At 39.6% G+C, this 16,469-nt stretch overlaps 1 protein-coding gene across 12 annotated transcripts in view; it reads right to left on the bottom strand.

Annotated features, from left to right (window-relative positions):
- DAB1 (DAB adaptor protein 1) overlaps nucleotides 1–16,469 on the bottom strand; it is a 413,827-nt gene that overhangs the window by 122,109 nt on the left and 275,249 nt on the right. The gene's annotated exons all lie outside the window — the stretch shown is intronic.

The raw sequence follows: 16,469 nt of genomic DNA on the forward strand, positions 1-16,469 counted from the left end.
AAATCACCTGCAGCACTTGCCAGGAGGCATTCAGTCACATCCTCCAAATGTAAAAGGGACCAGCAAATTTACTGATGCACAAGATCACAGTGCCAACCATGTGGGCTAACCTTGTTTTCCTTGTGGTATTTGTTTGCCTTGGTTAAAAAGAAAACCAGAATATTGGATTACCTGTTGCAAAAACCATTTCTGTGAAATGGCTTTCAATATCTAGGTTATTTCACTGCTGCGTCTGACTCAGTGAAAAATTAAATTCCACAACTCAACAGGACTTGGAGCTGGTCTAGTCCTGCAGCCTGCTTTCTGAAACCATGGGAAACTCAAAAAAGCTCCGCAAGTACCTTGCTGCTTCTTTCCTCTCCTTCCTCACCCATGAAATGCAGCTGTCCTCATTCTCCAGACAAGAATTTTGCAAAACTCATTCCCAAAGGGCATTTGCTGCCTCAGAGAACCTGCTCCTAAAAAAATGCCAGCCCATCAATCAGGAACTGAGTGCTGGAGGCTCAAAGGAAGTGTCCCAAGGTCTGTACTGATGTCACTACAGTTTTTGACTCAAAATCTAGATGCAAGTGACAAGCCAGGCAGACTAGACATTTATTGAAATATATGAATGAAGCATTATTTTAAAAGGCAATTTTCATGTTAAACGATGAATAATGAGCAGTAAAGGCAGATCTTATTTACATAATTAATGTTTCAGTTATTGATATTCCTTCAGAGGGTCACTAGACATTTTTCTCCAAGTTAATTAATTAATAAAGCAACTCCTTTTATGTAGGTAATTGCAATCACTTCAATACTCAAAGGCATGTAAAATATCTGGCTTTTTTTCTTTAATGTTGCAACCTGAGTGACACAATGATCATTTGCATAAATATAAACACTGAATGGGTGCATTAAACTCATGACTAGAAATAAAACCTTTGAAACTAATAGGAAAGAAATACATTAATTAGGCACAAACAAGGCAATCTGTGCAAGACTACCTTTTGTCCTTGCATCACATCATATTTTCCCTAACACAAATCTCAGCTTCAAGACATTGAACTGCTCATGGTGCAAACCTGTCCTCACTTTTAGCTGAAGACTGCTCTGAGGAGACAGAATAATTTGGGAAAGAACAGACTTTATGGAGAAACAAAGAGAAACTAGAAAGCTTTAAATGTTCAACATTTCACGGGCAACAGAAATTAAGAAATGCATTACCAGATCCTGCAAACAGGAGCCTGATGCTGCAAAAAATCTGTTACAGAAAGTCTAAGTGCCCATGTAAGTCCCACTCTAGTCAGGTGAGAGCATTACTTTGCTCAGAAGCCAAAGTTTATTTGCTCTTATCTTGCATCAGATCAGGCCTCAAAGGATCAGTGGATGCATTGCTTGAGGAAGGTGGGATAGCTGGAAGGTTGTAATTTTATCACACATAATATTCTTAAACCACTAATAACCTGTGCTCATCCCATTTCTATCTGTATCACCACACACTGCTGCCAAAAAAGGGGCAGGTCCAAATGTCCTCCCAAACCAAAATGTCTCTGGGCTACAGAGACTCCTCCAAAGCCAATTATTTGTTGTTAAAATTTCATCTTGAATATGTCATTTGTTGTGTGATTTAATGAATGAGAGAGAAAAGAGTAAAAGATGTTGATATTTGAGCAGTGACACCACTGACTAGCTCATAACCAGAGTCACATCATTCTGCTATTTCCTAATCAGAAAACTGCAAGTGTCTCCACTATCAAGCATTCTGAAACATAATTTGGGATTTTTTTTCCTGTTTGATACAGTGCCTAACACCATGGGGGAAAATGAAGGCAAGGAGGGCTCCAATCCACCTCCACAGTCCTGGGGAATGGGATAGCAATAGAGATAATAAATGTTATTACTTGTATTATCCACTCATCTGAACCATATCAGCTGCTAAAACCTTGCAAATATTCCTGACACCATCAAGAACCATTTCAAAACTGTTTTCAGACTCTAAATCTCATATCTGATCTCCATCCAAGAGATTATAACAAAATGTGAAATAACCTAAATATTGAAAGCCATTTCACAGAAAGTGGAAATGGATACTGTAGGGAAAAACACATTCCAGGCTTGCAAATTCCCTCCTTCATGTAATCCTTCTCCATATCCTTCCAGGGAACTATTTGATATCTCTCTCTCTCAGTGTTTTTAACCACTGCAGATCTTTTCAGAGCCAGTGGTTGGTTGTGTTTTCAACTGGTGGTTCCCATTCCAACCGTGCAGGAGTCAGGAATGCAGCACTGAGCAGGTTATGAATAAACCAGTCAGGGTTTCTTTTCTGTGTTTCTCAGTAATTACTCACAGCCACAGAGCACAACAGAGTTCTGCTCCTTCAGGGCTCCACTTCCAAGTGCTGCAAACAGAGGCACTACAGCATTAATAGCAAATTTAAGTGTTCCTCACAAGGCAAGAGTCTCCTGGACAGCCTCCTTGCAGGTATCCAGGAGCTAAAGAGCTGCTCTTAGTGCAAATCTGTGCCTTTTGGCCAAAATCACACTGTCCTAAACACAAAGAAGCGACAATGGACACATCCAAAGCAAGATAGAAATGAAATTCCAGATTAACAAAGCTCCATTAAATCAATTTAGCAATTCCATCTCCACGGATAACAATCTGGCTTACAGTGCTGGGCTAAATAATGCAGTTGAACACATTAAGAATAAATCTGTATTCAGGCTGAATGGACTGTTAGCTCAGGAATAAAAGACAGGAGGGAAAAGAAATGCTGAAGTAGCTATATTCTGCCCACAGCACATTTTCTCTTCTCCTTCATCTTCCAAAACTATCATGCTCATACATCTATCAACATATCATACACTCTCCCTGTGAAAGAGACAAAACAGGCCTCAAAATCTGTGTCTTAATGGGCACCATCAAAAGAAATATCAATTCATCTGGATGCATAAACCACTGGAAATCAGTGTAATCAAAAAGTGGGGCTTCTTCTCTGCCATCCAGTCTCTGCAATAGCAAGGGCTGCTTTTATATTTGATTATTTTATCCTGCAGATACCTTCACTTCCCCTGAGTGCATTTAGCAGCAAACCCAGAGATTCCTCCCCTGACCAAGAGGCAAGTTCCCCTCTGTCCCCCTGCAGTCAGAGTTCCAGTTTTTCATGAGACAGTAAAAACTTTCTCTATTGTCAGCACTAAAAGCTTCTCCTAAAGTAGTTCTTTCTCTGTGTAGCCACATTTTTTCATCAAATTTTAGTGCATGCATTTTATGAAAGTGTCTGACAACGTCAGGATTTAGGTTAGAAAAAGAAGATGAAATGTAGGCTAGGCTACAGGGGGCTTTCTAGGGAATACCCCACTAAAGCAGTCTCCTGAGAGCCAAGGTATCTTCCTTGCTACAAAAGCAGGAATTGTTGAGAACAGATTTTCAGTGGGCTCTGGAGGTTTAAAATCTTAGAAAGACCTAATTTCTTTCAAAACTATCTGCTGGTTTCCTCTGGATTTTATATCTGTATGGGTTCAGATGGAATAGAGAAGGAATTATACAGCATTAGCAAAAAACTTAAGTTGAATTTTCTATTTCCTGTAAGCATCATCTAATGCTGCCAGGCTTGCTATAGAGTATTTATTGTTTTGACTATCTAAAAAGAATTATTTTTTCCAGATTAAAACCAGCACTTTAAGGAGGACATAAAATTACATTATTTCTATTGCCTCAAAGTAGGCAATGAAAACTTTAATGTATCTGTTCCTATCTCAGGCATACCTATGAATATTTTTAAAGCACAGATATAACATTCCACCAATGTTTTTACTACTATTTTTGCTCAGGTTAAATTATATTTCTAACTCCAAAAGGGATCCATTTGCACAGATTTTTACACCACCTGCCCCATTCCAATTCTTTGGGTCCAGAATGCAGAACACAATGCCAGAATCCTGAATACAGTTACTTCACAAATATGTACAGCAACTTGAAAATAAAGAATTCCTAACACCCTGCCTTTTAATGCTTCATATCCCTTCTTTTGTGAGGAAAACCCTGTAAGTGAAAGGATTCCTTTGTGCTGCCTTTTCAGGGCATGCTGAGCATCACACACTTCCCAAAGCCTGCGTGCAGCGAGGGTGACAAGACACACTCCAGGTTTTTATTTTTTTTTCCCCTTTCTCAAGATTTCAGTGTTTATGTGTGACCTCCAGTGTTTAACTGATGACTATTCAGCACATCGCTTACAAAAAAACAGCCATTCTCATTTCCTTTACACTCCTCCTCGCAGAAATAAATCAGCATCCTGACTGATGGAAACACTTAGCTGCCACTCACCCTGCTTTGTACCCTCGCTGCTCCCACCAGCCCGGGAGAGCTGCAGAGATGCAGGGAAGTGATTAAATTGTAACACGGAGCCCTGAGAGCAATAACTAAGTGAGCAGTTATAAACAAATAACACAGGTCTTCATAATTCAGTAAAATGCATTATCCTGGTGCTGTGTGTGTGGCTCTGAAAGCCAGTCAAAGCAGCAGTGGTTTTTTGCTAATGCAATAGTGTTACTGCTTAATGGTGGAAAGCACAGGAGAGCAATACGTGGCCTACAAATAAGAGTAAAATGTGCAAGCTTAACAACACAAGTTTATCTTCCTTATGAATTACCTAGGCAGTGCTTTTATCATATGAGATCCATTGTTTCCTGATCTGCAAATTACTTCCTGAATCTATTAACTATAAAGGCAGACATTTATTTTTCAGTCTTGCCCTCAGAAAAAAAAAAGAAAATCACAATAAATCAGCATAAGCGGGTGAGACTGAACTGGTAACAAGTCCAAGGTATTTCAAGTGTGCAATCCCTGGCTCCCCAGAACACTGAAGGATTTTTTTTGAGGTGGGAGCACAGAGATGAAAGGATTTAAGAGTAAATTATCCAATGATAGTACAATTCCGGAGCATTACCATGTGTGTGAAGGATTATTAAAGATCAGGTAGGATTTTTTCCAGCCTTACTTCAGTCACCTCCAGGGAAACGAATTCTGCAATGCTCCACAGGAAATAAAGAACAACCTGAGTATATTAAAAGACTCATGGATATAATTCCATAAACTACAAGCTTTCTTTGTAACTCAAGCACCTCAAAGTGCACAACACTTTTATCACAGTCCTTGAGTTTCACGTGTCTTTGAAGGATGACATTTCCACTCCCTGACTTGGCATCTGCATGTCTTGAATTCTCCAATAAAGGCCCAAGAAGAGTAATATTGTATTTATACATCTTCCTCCCTCTAAATTCCAAAACCTCAAACTCATTTACCTCAAGAAAATCCTCCAGACATGTACTTCCATTAAGCACACCATGATTATCATGAGGAAGATAACAAGCCAAACACCAGTGCAGTTTCAATTCTTCTCCCCCCCTTTAACAAGAGTCAAGAGAACTCTTGGTATCAATGACCCTCATGCTCTGTCTCACAGGAGTCATCAGATAAAGCACATTTTGTATTGACTAAACCAACTGTCCCAGAGTATCTCAGTGAGTACATCATCTGCACAAAATCCAGTCTTCCAGCATCTTTGGTCTCAAGGCCTAAAATTTCACCAAAATTTTGAGCAGTTTATTTATGATGTAGCTATCAACAGTGACATTGCTAAATAACTCCCTTTAAATAAATTACTTATTTACATTTTCTCTACTCAAAGCCAGGGTAGGAAGCACCACCTGTGGATAAAGTTGGCTGACACTTCTCACTCCCTTTAATCACTTGGCAGATTTTTAACTGTTCAGGCTACAATTCTACATGTCAAGTGCATCTGCTCTGGGGTGATTTTCAGGATGTGAGGGACGAATGGGTTGAATCACTTCCAAACTTTAGGCTGTAGGGAAATACTGTGTTTTGACCACGTTAAATAATAATTGAAAAATTATATCTGAAAAGTTTGCTGAGTTTTAAAACTGGGAGTAAGATTTGGTCTTTGTATCACAGATCTGGTTTTCTTGCTAATACTAAAAAAAAACAAACAACAACAACAACACCCCCCAAAACCAAAAAAGAAGCCAATAAACAGACAAAAAAAAAAAAAGCCATGAACCAAAAATCCCAAGTCCAAAACTACTTAAATTAAAAAATGAGATTTTACATTTGTCCAGGATGACTCCTTTATATAAAATTCCCTCTATGCTATCACCACTCCTGCAGCTTCCAGAAGGAACTAAAATGTGCGTTCACATTCCTATAAACACTGTCCTGGAAAATGGACTATTTCTTTAATTACTGCTTTGAAATGAAATTACACAGAGCAGTGGAAGTGACAGCAAGAGGTTCATCTTTCCATCAAGGCACCCAGCAAGCTGCTGAGTCTTGAATGCATAAAACAGACGAGTCAGAGCAGAGAAAAAAGGGATTGACTCTGACAGGACGTCTTGTATCACAAGAAGCAGAAGAGAGGAATTTGTGAGAGCTGTTTAATAATGGAGGACTTGGGAGGTTCAGTCTGGGAGTCAAGATGTAAAAACAGCTTTGTGGGAGGGGGAGTGGATGGAGACAATCATTTATGAGAGAGGAGCTGCAGCCAGATCAGGAGCCACGAGCAAAGGAGAAGGATCAGCAAACTGGGATTAAGAACTCACACGAAGAGCTGGCGCCTCATCTGCCTCTATTTAAGGTCACAAAAAGCACAGGAACTGCTGTCACAGCTATTCAATTAAACAAAATAGTGTAGGTTCACGGGAAAAGAAAACCTGGTCTTGATGATGCACCTGGATCTCAACACACCAGGATTTGATGTTCCTCCCCAGAAAAGGAGTTGTATCTTCTTTACTATATTAAAAGCAAGATCATCCTACCATTACTGCTGTACTTCTTGTTGAATATCATTCTCTGAATTATTCCAAATACTTAATTTCATTAGATGGATTTTCTAAGAAGACATAAATTAGGGCAATATGGTTCATAATATTTTCACTTCCTTTCCCTGTAACCCATTTCACTAGTTTTACACTTCATCAATTTAAGCATTATGGTTAATAGGTAACATTTAATTCTGTCAAAGGAGGAAAAAAATCCAAGTGTCTCATTAGGAGTCTCTGATGGCCATTTCAGAAAGTAATGCTACATTTTCTACCTAAGTCCAACAGAGATGAAGACACTGAAGTTGGAAGCACATGCAGAACTTAGAGGTTTCTGTGCAGGGCAAAAGCTTTTTTACTGCTCACTTGGGCATGAGGAAAAGTGGATCCCTGGGGGACAGAATTCCTGTGAGATTTACAGCTACAAACAGCACTGCAAAGCACCAAACCAGAGCTCAAAAACATTTGGTTTACCACAGCTAAAAACTGAAGGCAATCAACGTTTTATTTATGTTAAGCACAACACATTCCTACATGCATATCAACAGTAATATATGAACATTATCTAATGGCAGGAACAGCATCTCTGACTAACTCCAGGAAAAATATCAGTAAAGCCATTTTCTACTCAATACTATTCACTGAGATGTGGCAATAATCTTTCAAACATCAACAGGTGCCAGAATATCACACAAGAACAAGAAATAGGTGAAAAAGCTTTCACAAAATATAAAGATTGAATTCTCCATTACACACAGTCTGACTTACAGTCATTGCAAAAATTCACAAGGAGCTGTTTTAAAAATCTTTGTGAACATGTGTGAACTCCACTTCTCCAAAACAAGCAAGACACATTTCTGTCACATGCTAAGAATTCTTCTACAGGTGGTGTTAGTGCCTTAAAAGCCTCAGTGATCAATCAGAATTATCACAGGAGGGGATTCAGAGTCATGTCAGGTTTTTGAATGACAGAAGCACGCCAGGCTTTGTACTACAAAAAGAGTGTTCAAAAATAGAATACATAACCTAATCATCTACTCATAACTCCTGAAGAAGTAGGCCAGCAGATAAAAAACCTTTCAAAAAACTGACAATTAAAATGTGTCCCACTCCAGTTTATTAACACATCATTAGACTGTTTCACAAGTTGCTGTTAAATATAAAATTATTCAGTGGATAAAAGGGAGGCTGTGAGTAGTAACACATTGTACCTGTAACAGCAGCTGTTTCTTTTCTGCACCCTGACTCTTCCCTGAGCTGCTTTCCCATTGTAATTTTTAAATTTTGGGTACACTCTAACACGGTTCCTAAGGCCATAAGCATTAAATGTAATAGGTCTTTAAAAAGACAACCTTTGGCATGTGAGATTTGAGGTGGGAGGGTCGTAACACTCTTTTACAGGTGCCAAAACTCAGGATTTCCCTTGCCATGTGTGACCCACAGCACAGGAGGACGTGGTGCTGTAGGAGTGAGGGCAGAGGAGGCACCGGGGTGATGAGAGGGATGGAGCAGCTGTGCTGGGGGGAAAGGCTGAGAGAGCTGGGGTTGAGAGGAGAACCTTGCTTCAGAAGCTTCCCTCTCACATTACTGCACAGAGATGCATTTAGAAACTTTACAAGTTATTACCACTACCTCACCAAAAGGTCACGCCAGCAGTCTTCATTTTAAGGAATTTCCTTTAAAAAAGCACTTTGTGAACTCTACTAGAAACTGCAAGGCATTTCAGCCTCCCTTGTCTACTCCTCAACCTTTTATTACAACAATAAATAATATATGCAGTAGATTAATATTTAGAAGAACTTTATTCTCCTACTTGCATCATCCTTATAAATTATTCTCCTATTAATGAGTTATTTGATCTCAACATATTAGCACAAAAATTACATTGTTCTCTGTACTAATCTGTAACCTATGTGCTCGCCTTCTGCTAAAAGCTTCTCTTCAGAGTGCTATTATTAATTGTCAGGCATTGGAACTGTTCCTCCAGACATTATCCCCTTTACTTTCAAGACAGGCAGACAAGATTTTCTCAACTTTCTGCAAGTAAAGTACAAGCTAAAGTACATCTGAATGCACAATTCATTCTATTTAGCACTGTGCTCTCCCTAATGTACCCAGTGTGGCCAACTCCTTACAGGAAGCAATTGCTGGAACAATTAGGACTCAGCAAGATTAATACACAAGATGTTGTCATGTCTGCATTTTATCTCATGCAGTGATAGTGGAATGATAAAGATGCAGCCAAACAGAAGTGTGCCAGCAGTGACCAAAGCTCTTGAACCACCTCCTGGAACTCTAGGCTGAACTTTTTCATGCTGTATTAATGTTAGAACTACAAAGCTATCATGTACTTATATATATATACACTTCTATTCCTGCTTATAACTTCTATTCCTGCTTATTCCTGATTATAACTTTGTCTTAAGCAGAAAATTTTCACCTATGACCTCCAATGCCCATACCCCAAGTGGGAAAGAATCCTCCAGACATCCTTGTTTCAATTCCTTTGATTTTTTCCAGTGTTGTCTGAATACACAGCACTGAACCTACACTGATCTCCAGAATGTGGAGGTTTTTTGGAGCAGAAACCAGACATACACTAAATCAGCACAATTCCTGGTGGTTTCTGGATGCCTGTTTCTTAAAATAAATCAAACCTTTGATTGTCTTGGAAAAATCCAGAGTCAGTCTTTCTCAAGAAAATATATGCACACCTATGAAAATAAGATAATATATTCACTATCATTCAACCTCAAAATAAGTCTCCTTAATAAACTAATAATTAAATAATCACTGTGAAGCAGCCAGCCAAAGATAATCCTTGTCCACCAGAATGAGAAAAAGTCTTAGAGGCAATCCAATAGACATTCAAATTGGTGTTATACCTGCTTTACTCATTGGCTACATTGCAAATCAGGTACACACTTTCAGCCACAAAGAAGAAAATCAACATTGTCTTCATCAGGAAAATTTATTTTTGTGTTCCCAGAACCACAAGACCAATTACTCCACGTGTGCTGCTTCCCTTCTCAGCACTGTCCTTCTTCCCATCTCCACCCAAAAGCTCCATCTGAAAACAGTGATTAGCAGAAGCAGCCACCCACAGTGTGCACGGGTCACCTGCAGTCTGTTCTCTGAACTGGAGATGATCTTTGCAATAAAGAACTGAGTTACTTCTCTGCACAGCCTGAGCAATATTTTGAAGCTTGATGTGTGCATGATCTGCTCCCCTGGATTTGTGCTCCCTGGAAAAAAGGCAGCTGAGTCCAGTGACTGAGGACAGGATTATTCTCACCTAAATTTCAGCTCTCAGGATTAGGAATTGTGTCTAAATTAAACTCAGCTGCTTCTACAAGGACTGCTGAGGCACAGAAGCATCCCTTGGAGATCCCTCCCTCTGCCATCTCCTCACCTCACCTGAGAATCCAACAGAACAAATTATGCAAGGATGAAACATGAGAAACTCTACACTCAAAAGGGACAACGACATACAGGCACTTTGTTGGACCAACAGCCCTGCCATGAAGAAAACAAAGAGCTGCAACCAGAACTCCCTTATGAAAATCACTTGCTGTTCTTTTTCAAGCAGTGCTGAAGTCTCAGATCTGTTTGGAGGCTGCAGCAGAGTTATTTTTCTGGTGTTGTTTGACAGCATAAAGAGGATTTCATGTTTTCTCCAGGAGCATCCCGCACTGAAATCCAGAAACTGAAGCCGGGCTCAGTGGGATTCACTCAGTAACAATTCTCACTTTTCTCTGAGGATCTGTATGCACCAAATTCAATTAGCATTTGCTACAAATGTAACATAGCAACAGGGGACAAGCCCTCATGTGATGGAAATCAGTGTAGTGGCTCTGATTTGAAAGAACTTTACCAAATTTCATCAGCTGCAACTCTCACGCAGCGCTGGTGAATAGCTCACTCCATCACTAGGGAGGTAAGGACCATAAAATTTGAGTGCCAGGAACAGTAAGTGGTCAATTCAATTTGTTATCCTCTTTAGGACTTCTCTAACATTTTATTTCTCTTGTTTTCAGAAAGAAGAAAAATGGGTCAGAATATATAAAAAACTATCACACAGGGATGGTGGGTGGAAAACTGTCCTGAAGCCATAATGTGAGATTTGATTACTTCAGCAGCCACAAAGAGAAACCCCATTCATAAAATAATCTTTCTTAAACTCACTGATGGTTGGTTTTTTTTACTGTTTTTAAACTTGAACTAACTGTTAACACGCTGTGTGAAGTAGCACTTCCTGTTGATTTGTTTTGTATTAATTATAGTGCAATTAAAAAGTGGAGTCTTTATTGCAAACAACTACCAGGTGTTTTAAAACCACAAACAGGGGCCACAACATTTCCAAGTGATGCTGTCAGTGTTGCTGTGGCACAACAAACAAACACATTTCCAAATGTATGCACATTCACAGAAATTAAAATCCTAGAATGGGGAAACCTTCATTATGTTTAAAAAGCAGGGGGAAAACCCACCTGCTGGGAAACTCCTGATATTTGTGGAATAGCTGCTAAAATTTAAGACATGAACACCTAACAGGTCATCTGATCTTGCCATTAAAAGATTTGAATTTGCTGATCAGCCTCAGGGCTAGGAAAAAACTGACATAAAAGGCAGGAACAATAAAACTAAATTAAGTGTGTATTTTTTTACATAGAAGAATGAAAGGGAAAATTGAAATATTAATATTTGCTGCATTGACTGTTGATGAACTGAAGAGCAGTGCAATTTCCTGGGTATCAGCTCTGCTACATTAAAATTTAGAAGTATTTTGGGTTTTTTCCTAATTACTTTTATGCTTGGCTTAACTATGGAGCTACTTGGAAATTCCTAAGCCAGGAATCCTCTAGAGCACCAAGTTATGAGTGTGCCCATCATCACCAACCTCAAAACCAAGGGAGCAGAGTCTCCCACGCCACCACAGCCACAAACAGAACATGAGAGAGTTTAAGAAATACCTGGTTTGTAAAGGTTACACAAGGAAATAAAGCTAAAACAAATTCCTCATGCTAACTGTTTGTTTAAAATATCCCAAATGCAGGAGAAGCTTTTCTTTCCCCCATGAATCCTGACAGATACTATGAGAGAAGATTAAAGGAAAGGTATGAACTCAATGAGGGGAGAATTCAAGTGACCTAAACCATGTTAATCTGGCAAAAAGCACATGCCAACAAAGGTGTCCAGGCCAGTCTCAGGCAGAGACTGGAAAGGTTAAACAAGTTCAAGTGCTCTTTTTCTTTGCTGTTTTAGCATAGTTTATTGAGCTGCATCTCAAGGAACAGAAATTCAGCTTTTTTTTCTTTTTTCGTGGTGTAAAAAAAGATCACTCACAATTTTCCCCTCAGTTACTTCAATTATTGAAAAAAAATTACAATCCTTTAGGTTAAGAAACATCCAATATTGATGCCTGCTGTTCTCTAACTGCTCTGTCAGTAGGGTAGAAAATATTTATATAAAAGGAAAACAATGAAACAGGTATTGCATCAACTGGATTCCCAGTAATCCAAGCTCTTCAAGAAATTCAAGAGGAAAGAATTGTTTTCAGGTAACTCTTGGTATGATCTTGAAATTCTGCAGACTCAAAACTTTCCTAAGCTTCCCAAAAATAAACCTGTGCAGGTTTAGACAGCTCTTTCCCAAACCATGAACACAGATAGATGGATTGACAAACTTTGGGGTATATCTTGGGACAGACAGACTGATGAGTGCTACTCTCTACAGAATAGCATTGAAAGGGTTTTGCACACCTGGAATTGCTTTAAGAGGCCACACCTGCAATGCCTGGATGCTGATCAGCTCCCAGTGAGTTTCAACACAATCTGGCCCAAGCAAACACCCTCAGCAACCCTAAAATCACCCACATCAAACCCCACCAGAACCCTATCACAGAGGCATGTGATGACAGATATTTATACTGCATTTTGGGCAGATTCCAGCTCCATCTTTAGTAATAATGAGGAGACTTTGTATTACAGGACTCTTGATTATCCTCAGCACTAAACAACAGTACACATTCACATTCAGGTATGAATAATTCTAGCAGCCTTAGGAGTCTGTCCTGATTGTTTTCCTCTTCACAAGTATCCTCTAAAAGTAAATTTCCACTAAGTACTCACTGAGGAAAAGCACCTCCCAAAACCACAGGGACATTGCCTAACATCTAAACCTGGAGTTTCTGCAAGACAGCAATATGCCTGCTGAAAGAAAACAAAACAGCAAGCACACATGCATGATAGGATTATTTGTTCCAATACAATATAAATTAGGTCAGACTCCTCTTTGGAGAATTCTGAGTCAAGAACTAGGTGGTCCACTAAATTTCTATTCATTTGCCTTCAGGCTCAGGGAATTGCAAAGACTCTCAAGAAACTGATGCTCCTCTACCCACATGAGCAATCACTGTTTGTGGGTGGGAGGGGTGGGGAATCTCTCAGTGTAACTGCTTGGCAGTACCTGGAGACCTGAGAAACCCTTATGGAGTGAAAAGGGCAGCTAATGAATTTTTGCATTTATACATATATATATATACACACATACATATATATATATGCATATATATACACACAGACATACAAAATTTAATACTGAAAAAAAAACCAGCAACTGCCCTATTTTTTTATGTGGTACATATCATAAAATTACAGAAAGGTTTGAGTTGAGAGGGATCTTAAAGCTCATCCAGTTTTACCCTTTGCAATGGCAGGGACACCTTCCCCCATCCCAGGTTGCTCCAAGCCCTGTCCAGCCTAGCCTGGGACACTTCCAGGGATGGGGCAGCCACAGTTTCTCTTTTTCCCATCCTCACAGGGAGGAATTTCTTCTGTACATCTAAAATTTAAGAAAATATTCTTATCCTTAAGATGAGAATATAAAACATAAGACAGAAAATAAACAGATAAGATAAAATACCCTGAAGAAAAGTAACCTCTGCATCCTCATTAAACCAAGAGAAATGGAATGACTGTCTGCAGAAAGTGCAAAGGATCACGGGCTGGAAAGTGCCTGGAGCCAGCTCCCCCAGCAGGCTTCTGGTCAGGAACACTCATTTTCAAAAGCTCACCCACAGCCATCCTCTCCCTGATCCCATGAGTAACTGAAGGAAATCTTGACGCCTCCAAGGGCCGTAAGTTCATGTCAACAGCTCCACATGTCTCAGAGAGGACTGAGGCAGAGCCAGATGTGACAAGCAGCCCTTCAGCAAGGCTGCTGCTCTGCTGTGGATGGGGCTGGTCAGGACGTGCAGCTGTCTGAAGGGCTGGGGCTTGGGCAGCTGCTTCCCCACAGCTGGGACACAGCAGCCTCTGCACCAGGGAACGAGCTGCACTCTCCCTCCACAAAAACAATGTATTGATTGAGAGACAGAAGCTGACAGGTCTTGCTCTGGTCTGGTTCTTTCTTATGGCAGCACTTTGAGATAGATCTACCACAGACCCCACTGTCACCAGCAGGGCTCACAATGGTGGGTTCTGACAGGATCTGTGCATGTGGCTGAACCACTTAAATAAACAAAGTTAAGAATCTAGAACACTCCTTACACCTGAAACACTTAATGTGTTTGACAGAGGTGTAAGATTAAATACACAGATACAGGTACCTTTCCTGGAGCTTACTCACCTTCTCTAAGCTGGGACAATTCTGCTGCCTTGAAACAGAAGTGGAAGATTGATTCATGGATGAAATTCTTAAACCACCACCATGAAATGTCATTTGGCTGCAGCTAGACTGGGCAAAAACTTGTGTTAAGGGAAAAATATAGAGCTGCAGCCTCTCTTTGTGACAAATCAAAGTATGAAAATGAAAATGTTTCAATCTGATTAATTACTTGGTTTAGAATATATGCTTTTCATTCTACTGTATCAAAATACTCATAATAAAACAGTGCAGCTGATGAAGTCAAGCACTGCCTTACAAAGGCTGGCAAATTTGCAGAACAGCACTTGAGGTTCAGATTAGTAAAATCCTAATGAATATCTACTCTAATACCCATGTAATTGCAGGGAATGCATTTGCAAGTGGTACAATTAAAAAAAAAAAAAAAAAAAAAAAAAAGAAAGAAAGAAAGAAAGAAAAAACCACTGGTACAATGGAAGTCCAGACTGTGATTCTAATGTCAGTTTAAGAGACTGAACTGCCATCCTGGAAGAATGAAGATCCCATTTAAAGAGATGCCAAGAAATGAAGAATCACAATAAAGATTTCCAGTTCTTTCCCAGATCACAACATGCTTCCATCTTTCACTGTAAGTACCAATGCCAGCAATTCTCAATTTCATCACTTTTGTCCCAGACACCAAAATGGTTTCCATACATGGTTAATGACTGCTTTATCCCAAGTGCTCATCTCTTCCTGAGCACTGCACAAGGAGCTGCTCAGCACAGCTCCTGAAGAGCTCTTGGACATAAAGAAATGTTATTTTTGCACTACATGTTGCACTTCCTTCTGGGAGCCTGCACCTGGCATCTCCACGCCTCATCTTCCTATCCATAAAAACAGGTTAGTGCAGGACTTCCCTTACCTCCCAAAACCAAGGAAATGCCTTAAACACAGAGCTGGGTGCAGTAATAATGAAGCCACAGAAGGGCTGAAAGCAAGCACTGCTGAAATAACACCAAACAGAACAGGACATATGAGAGACCAAGTAATAACGTAGCTTTATTCCTAAGTAATTGGCTGAGCAAGCAACTCTGATTAATTCTGCAAGAATGCTTGGGTAGTGTTTATAAAAACCAAGTCATTACCTTGACTAAACATTGACTTGGACAGTTAACTTTAACCATCAAGACCTTGACTAAATATTGACTGGGAAAGTTAATTTGAACTATAACATCTAGAAAATCGTGTTCCTCTTTGCTAGTATTTGCTATCACTTTAAAATGCAAAGAGGGTTGTAAAAAATAGAAGTTCTCCCACCTCACTGATATTTAGCTGCTGAGCTTGGCTGTTGCTAAATTGAACACAAATACCTGGCAAAAATTTGAAATAAAAAATACTTTAGAGACAAAGGCCTGTTATGGGTGAGAGGGAATGGTCAATATTCCTTTGCTTGAGCAAGGACCCATCAAAAGTATGAAAAAAAAGTATCATAATGCTCGTGTTTTAAATTTATTTTGTTACATATATGCAGCAGCTTACAAATTTTGCAAATTTTAAAAATTGTGCCTTGCCCAAAGAATCACACCAGATGATCAGGAGAAGGGGTTCATTCTGATACTTTTACTTTTTAGTAGCAGCTACTTCAAGTCTACATCCTCCACTACTGGTTTCACTTCATCATGTGAGGCCATGGGTCAAAGGACATACACAGGGTCTTTCACTGGCTGAGATAAAAAAAAAAAGAAAAAGAAAAAGAAAATCAATTTCAATCCTCCTAAGATGAAACCACTGATGTGTGCAGTCACTAAGGTCCCAAAGGTAATCCTACAAGAAAACATGATGGTGTCCTCCATCACTGTGTTGAGATACTGTTAAAGTGCAGCAAAACCCTCTATGAGGTACAGACCAGGATCAAAACACTCCAAAAAATAAATCTGTATTTCTACACCAGTGTGAATAGTGCATTTTAGCTGTGTAATGGCATCAAATGGTAATGACAAAGGGGCAAGGAACCTTATGCTTCAGGAAGGTGTTAAGTATGTGGAT

Source organism: Melospiza georgiana, chromosome 9 (assembly GCF_028018845.1).
Source record: "Melospiza georgiana isolate bMelGeo1 chromosome 9, bMelGeo1.pri, whole genome shotgun sequence".
NCBI lineage: Eukaryota > Metazoa > Chordata > Aves > Passeriformes > Passerellidae > Melospiza > Melospiza georgiana.